Below are 7,476 nucleotides of genomic sequence, written 5' to 3' on the forward strand. Positions count from 1 at the left end.
CTGCCCTGGGGCTCCTTCAAACAAAGCTCCCGTTTTGCTTAAATTGCATCCAGTGGATTTCTGTCTTTTGCAATGAAACAAGCCCCAGCCAATACCTTGCCAAGTGCTAGGGCTTTATAGATGCATGGATACAGCAGCGTCCCTGGCCGGAAGAAAGTCATAAACCAGTGGAAAAGAGGGACATATACACTAAACATTAACTAGAGGGCATAAGTGCTATAATAAAAGTTTGTTCAAGGCAGGGAGGTTATGCAGTGATTAATTGAGATAACAGATGTAAAAGCATTTTGAAAAGAAAAATGTGGTATGTATGTCCCCTAAATCATACTTAGGAGATTCAAATGCATTTCTACTTTCAATTTAATCAAGAATACAGCCTCTCAACTTTCAGAATAACACTGTTTACAAGGCACATGCTTGCCTGTTATCTGGCACTGGGTAAATTATCCAGGGTCTCATGCTTTTAGTTCTTCATCTATGTTTGGAGATTGGGCGGATAAATAACATTACAATTTCCCAAAGAATTGGGAAGCATTTGCCGTTTCTGCCTTCACTGCTGTGTCACAATTTCCTGCCCTTTCTGCGCTGCCTACATCAACCTGTCCTTGACTCCATGAAATTAAAAGGCTGCTGACTCAACTAAAATCTCACAGGTGAATCACTGATAGAGAAGTTTACTGATTGACATACCATGGCCACATTAACCATAGATGGTGACATTATGTCTGGAGAGAAGGTGTGACTGCTTCTACCTAAACAATCTTCAAAATTATCCTGTCTGAGGCTGCTTCAAACGTTGAGATAGCTTATGAAAGAGCAATGGTATCTTATTGAGAAATACCTTCCCTCCACCCTCATTGCAGACAGAATTTCTGATGGCAGAGCTCAGAGGCACCCTGGTACACAGGAAGAGAGCAGGCTTGGGTGTCAAGCGTACCTAGGTTTAAATGCCAGCCCTACAAACTGCCAGCTGTGGGGTCTTTGGCAAGCAACTTAACCTCTCTGAGCCTCAGTTTCTCATCTGTTAAAAGAAGGAGAAGACACTGACCAGAAATCAACTGTAGGAATGGATGGGTCGGTGACGGTACCAGGTAGAGCTAGCTGTAAGGACTAAAGCAAAGAAGGCAGATAAGTATAACCTAGCACAAAGTGGAGCAGAAAAACAAACACGCAAACAAAAAACCAAAACAATTAGTTTCTTCTCTTGCATCCTGGAGCGACTTGGGTTTTCTGAGACAGGCCGGGAAGGCAGGACTTCCTTTTCAGCAAAGCCGATCTAGTCCCAGGGATCAGAATCTGATCGATCACATTTAATGAGGATGATGGGTTTCTAGAGACTTGCATCATTTAAAGCTCAATAACCAAGCATAATTTCTCCATAAGAATGACTCTAAAGCCGGGTGCACGGTCCTCGGAGCACAATATAAATGCACCGTATTGTTGTGCTTCCATGAAACTGTTGCTCTCTGCATCGTCTCTATTATTTTTGCCAGAATGCTCAAACATAAATTAATAGCAACCCCAATCACAGCTCCTGGCCTTCGTCGTGTGCTTTAACTCAGCTAACCTTTCAGCAAAAGTGATTATCACACTGATGCGTTTTTCAGCCTCAGCGCTTCCAGGACCACTTGAACTCAGAAGTCGCCGGACACGCGAACAGCGGGTTGATTCTCACGCTGCCTACTAGGGATAGGTATTTCTGGTTTGCCCGCTGAAGTGGCGCCACCTTGTGGCAACGTTGTGAACGGTATAAATTCCCCAGTCCCACCCGTTTTGATATAAAGGGATTCTCGACCAATTTTTTAATTGGGTGGAGTTCTCTGTATCAATTATAGGGCATAATATGAGGCCTTATTCATATTGTTATGTTAGCTCAGATTTCCACAATTCAAATTGACATAAAATGTAATTGCACTATATTTGATTTATTTAAAATCTTTGAACTCAAGATTCGGGGGTTTTTATTTTCCCATCCAGAGCATTTTTAGGAGGGCTACTAAATTTGGGAATTAAAATAACGCAGGTGCGTGTGTGCGTGTGAAGAGCTTGTCTTTCTGTGGACATTGTGTCTATGTTACAACAGCCCCAGGATGGGGGTACTCTGTGAGTCACCCCCATTTTATGACTAGGTCTCTGAAGCCAATAGAAATTTAAAAGTTTGCCCAACCTCTACATATATACAATGAAATATTGCTCAGCCATAAAAAAAATAAAACTAAAAAAATAAATGAAATCTTAGCATCTGCAACAACATGGATGAACATGGAGAGTGTTGGGCTGAGTGGAGTAAGTCAGACGAAGACAAACACCATATGATTTCACTTACACGCAGAATCTAAAGAGCAAAATAAACAAACAAAGCAGAAACAAACACATAGACACAGAGAACATTTTGAGGGTTGTCAGATGGGGGGCGTTGGAGGATGGGTGAAAAGGGGGAAGGGATTAAGAAATACAAATTGGTAATTATGACATAGTCAGGGGGGATGAAAGATGTAGTGTAAGGAATATAGTCAATAATATTGTAATAACTATATAGAGTCCAGTGGGGTACTAGACTTATCAGAGTGATCCACTTCATAAGTTATATGAATGTCTACTTGCTACGTCGTACACCTGAAACTAATATAATATTGTAGGCCAACTATAATTGAAAAATAAAAAGAATATTAAAAAAAAAAAAACTTTTCCCAACCTCTTACGGTTAGTGGCGGAACCGAGCCTGATCTCCCAGTGACTAAAACCAATCCACCGACAATGTTGAAATTCAAATGTTCAGTGTTTCTGTTGTCATTTTAAAATTTTCGTGTCCCTCTGCTCCTTCTACCCCTCAGAGTGAGAACTGTGCTGGCTTGAAATCAGAGGGACATGAGTTTCTTTGCCAGCTTCCCTGGGAGCACAGCTTGGGCAAATACTAAACGAAGCTGAGCCTTGGGTTTCTCTACCTTTACAAATAAAATTGAGGTTATCGCACACACAGGTACTTGAAAAAAACTGGTGAAATCTGAATAAAGTCTGTAGATTGTGTACCCATGTCATTTTCCTGGTTTTGATATTGTACTGTGGTTATGTAAAGTGTCACCATTAGGGGAAGCTGGTTAAGAGTACACAGGACCCTCTGTACTATGCATGCGACTTTCTGTAAGACTATGATTATTTTAAAATGAAAAGTGTTTTGTTTCGTTTTTTTTTTTTTTTAAATTTAGGGAATGAATTGATAAAGACAGAATCTCCAAAATATATTTTCAAATGTAAGTACTCACCTGGTCTTTACTGAGCCAATGGGGGAAATGCTATGTCCTAATGTTGCTCAAAGGAAGACAGAAAACTGCTGAATTATACTTTTATTGTGCTTATGACTGTATTCAAAAAGAGGAAATTTATGCCTCAAAGAAGAAGTAGAGGGAAACACTTCCAAGAGTTAATGGTGATTGTCTCCGAGTGATGGGGATTTGTTTGGTTCCTACCCACTCTACTATATTTTCTGAATTTCCTGGGATGAATTTGATTTTTATAATCGGGAGTTAACACTTCGCCAAAAGAAGAACAGACTTTCGTGCCGGGCCAGAAAATCCAAGATGTGTGGATGCCATTGACTCTGCACAGTATGGGTCCTGGAGAGTTGAGGCACTCTTTATTATTGAAAAAAAAAATTAATTCTAAAATAAATTACATATGCTTGTGTTAACAATCCATAAAGAATAGTAGGGGAGAAAGGAAGTTCCCTGTCCAGCCTCTTCCTACTTTCCAGAGGTAAGCATTGTTCATTGTTTATTTTTTTTCAGACTGCACTCATTTTAGCCTTTTTTGAGAACTTTGCAGCTCAAGTTTCAAGAAAGCACAGTGGAAGGGCAATCGTATATATCTTCACGTTGTTTACTTCCAGAAGGAGCCCCACTCTGGCCAAGACTGCACCAGGCTTCCTGGAGGAGGCCACTTCTTATCGATGTATAGGAGGTGTCGACACCTGTCTTTGAAAGCTCGTTCCTCCTCCTTCCATCTGCTGTAGTCTTCCCAAGCCATTTCTGCAGGTCAGCAGTGGGCCCCTCCAGGTCCCCATGCACATGGCCACTGAGTCGTCTCTCTTTTCATTCTGATCCTCTCCCCACATAACTCGGGATGGTACTCTTCAGACTGGGGTGTGGAAGCATGTTCTTGGGCTCTATGAGTTCTACTGGAAGTTTTGAATGTTATGTTTTCAGGTTTGGATCCTCTGGATGATCATCCCGGAACCAAATGTCAATTCACAATTTTATAATTTTAAACGCGTGTTTCCATTTGGATCAAAGTCATGTTCACGGCTGATGAATCAGTGTGCAGTAGCATCGAAGACGAATATTTTACCAGAGTTCAAACGGAGAAAGACAGCGGGAGAATCGCGTGGTCCCAGGCGATGATGCCTTCTGCAGCTCCCATCTCCTTCCCACCCAACTTGTGACAGTATGCGTTAGCAGTAAGTATGGCATAAATAAAAAATAAAGACGTTTCATTAAATACTCTTTAAGTAGCTTCTGTAGTATATTTTGAGGTGCATGATTAAATCAATTGGATCGTTAAAATGGATAAGTGCTTTAAAAGGAACTTATTATTCAAACTCCCCCCAAAAGATCAAGAATGAAAATGTCAGTGACTCAAATAATGATTGTTGTAAAAAAAAAAAAAATCTGTTGAAAATGCATCTTTCCCTCATTAAACCACATTTCAGTGATTCACAGTGATTCAGTTTCAGTAAAACAACACGTCGATTTAAATGTGGTTAATTTGAAGTTCATGACTATTTTTGCATTTTTAAGTTTATTTTAGTTTAAAAGTTGATGCAGCATATGAGCTTTTATTATTTATTTTTTTTGAACTTTTATAAGAGTTTATTTGAGTCTAATGGAAGATACGCCAACATATGAGCTTTTTAAATATGAAAATTTTGCAGCTTTGTGTTTCTCCCTTTTATTACTTGCCCTGGAAGGATTCACATAATCTAGGAAGGGAGCTCATACCCCTTTGATATTTTCCCAAATATTTCCCTTCCCTTTCTTTCCAGCAGCAGACGAAGGAAAGTGAGTCCTCCCAGCCCTTGGGGCAAAGGATGCCAGTTTTTCAATGGGGGGTGATTTAACGTCCAGTTTTCTTGGCCCACCAGGGTCTACTGGAAGGAAAAAAAAGAGTAGAGTTTATGTACAGCGAGCGGTTGAGAGGGAAAGACTGTGTGTGAGGCGCTCCCGAGAGCCTGGGACTGTCCTGGAACCCCCTCGGCTTCCGCCAGAGACTCTACATACAGACACTTCTGCGCTCTGCACGCAGGATGGAGTCACGTTCTCTCCAGGGACTGCCCAGCTGGGACAACACCCAGCACTGTCACATTCTGTCCTGCTGTGACTACACAGTGTGTAGACACCTCCTTGAAATGCACCAGGAACCCTTAGAGCCCAAAGGGCATGCCTGGACACCCAGCGGCCAGGACGGGAGGAGGCCTCACAGCTGTACTTAGCTGAGGAAGCACATACTCAAGCCGGAGGCTCCCCAGCCTGGGACAGTGATTGGAGAGGACCCAGTCACCAATCAACCCATTGGAAAAACACCCCCGAAGAGGGGGTACAGCCCAGCCACTGCTGGTACAAGTGAGAGGGCTCGATGAAGCAGATTTAAGTGTGCTGGAAGAATCTAGAGGCTGGGACCAACTGCTGTTGCCAAGACAACGCAGACAGGAAAGATGTCCCTTCTCTCTTCCTCCCCACTAGTCTTTCTCTAGATGGGCTGGGCCCATCAGAAAGCCAGCTGGCCAACGAGTCTGACGTGTGGTTTCTAGAGTCCCAGCCCCAGAGCAGGAAGATGGGTGGGCGTGACATTGAGAGACATTAGGCCAGTGACCATCAAGCCACATTTAAGGCCAGAGACGAGTTAAAATCCTGCATCTCATTCAAGACTCTCACTTGAAAGCTACAGAAGCCAAGCTCGGCCAATTGAAGCTGGAAAATAATTTACCAAAGACTACTGGGCCTCTCACAGAACTGGCTTGAGAACCAAGACTAGAAATTGAGCTAGAATCACTGGCAGAATCACAGCCCAGAACCAGACCAGAAAGGACACCACTGCCATCTGGCATCCGATGTTGCTGCCATGGTGTGACAGATTCTGTTATTTTCCAGGAAGGATTCCTTCTTCCCTTTCCCACCCCACTGACTTTCAGCTTTGCCATGTGACCTGCACTGACCCATGGAATACAGGCAAAGTGAACATGTGCCCTTTCTGAGCAGAGTTTCTTCCCTGCTCTTACGTCCCTGCCATCTTGCATGAGAAGAGCACACTCCAGGAGCTGCTGGTCCTCCAGCCTGAGCTCTGGAATATAACGTGGAGCACACCTGAACCCAGCCTCTAGCCTGGAGCCCAGCCCGCGGGGACCTGGTCCACCAACAGCCCATTCACAGGACTGTGAGTGAGAAACACACATTTGCTATTGGAAGCCACTGAGATTTGGGCTGTTTGTTAGCACAGTAGAAGCCAACAAACACACACGAGTTTCTCCTCCCCTGCTTCTTTATAAAAAAGCTCTAGCTCCAGATATAAAATCCTATGCAGGGTGTCTTATGGGCCAAGCCCAGGTCCCACACCTGTGCTGTATGAAACAAGAAGACTAGGGAAGTGCATATCAAAGTTTCCATTTCCTGCAGAAGTAGGTGGGCTCCACATCTTCTGTATTACAACCAGACTCAGGGTGGGTGCAGTGGGTTAAATAGTGTCCTCCAAGCATTCATGCCCACAAGGAACCTCATTTGGAATAGGGCCTTTGCAGATGTAATTGGTTAGGATATGCTCAGACTGGTTAGAGTGGGCCCTAATCCAATGACTGATGTCTTTTTAAGAAGAGAAAACTGAGACACAGACACACACACACACACACATGGAGGAGAAGGCCATGTGGAGATGGAGCCAGAGGTGGGAATGACATGTCTACAAGCCAAGGAATGCCAAGGGTTGCCAGCAACACCAGGGCTGGAAGAGAGGCATGAAATTGGTTTTTCTCCAGAGTCTTTGGAGAGAGCACGGCCCTGTGGACATTTCGAGATAGCACTTTTAGCCTCCAGAACTGCGAGAGACTCCATCTCTGCTGCTCTAAGCCCCCCAGTGTGTGGTGCTTCATTACAGACGCCCTGGTGGACTAACACAGTGGGCAAGTGCTCAGATACAGGACGGAGGTGTGGGAGCCACCTCTCCCTCCTACTCGCAAAAGAAAAGAAGTCTTCCCCCTCTCACAAGCTTCAATAATGTTCTAAAACGACAATTCAAGGAGAGGATTCTTGAATGTTTCTTCTTTAAAAGCAGTCTGTACATGACTTTACGGAAACGTGGCTGGGGATCCCCTGGGCACCGAAGTCCTGCAGAAGGAATTTGGTATTTTGGGGTCTCTGTCTTCTCCTGGATCCCATCTGATCCAGAGAGACTTTGCCTGGAGAGAGCTAGTCAAGATCTTTGGGTCAAAAA

This window comes from Pteropus vampyrus, unplaced genomic scaffold, assembly GCF_000151845.1.
Source record: "Pteropus vampyrus isolate Shadow unplaced genomic scaffold, Pvam_2.0 Scaffold219, whole genome shotgun sequence".
Lineage (NCBI taxonomy): Eukaryota > Metazoa > Chordata > Mammalia > Chiroptera > Pteropodidae > Pteropus > Pteropus vampyrus.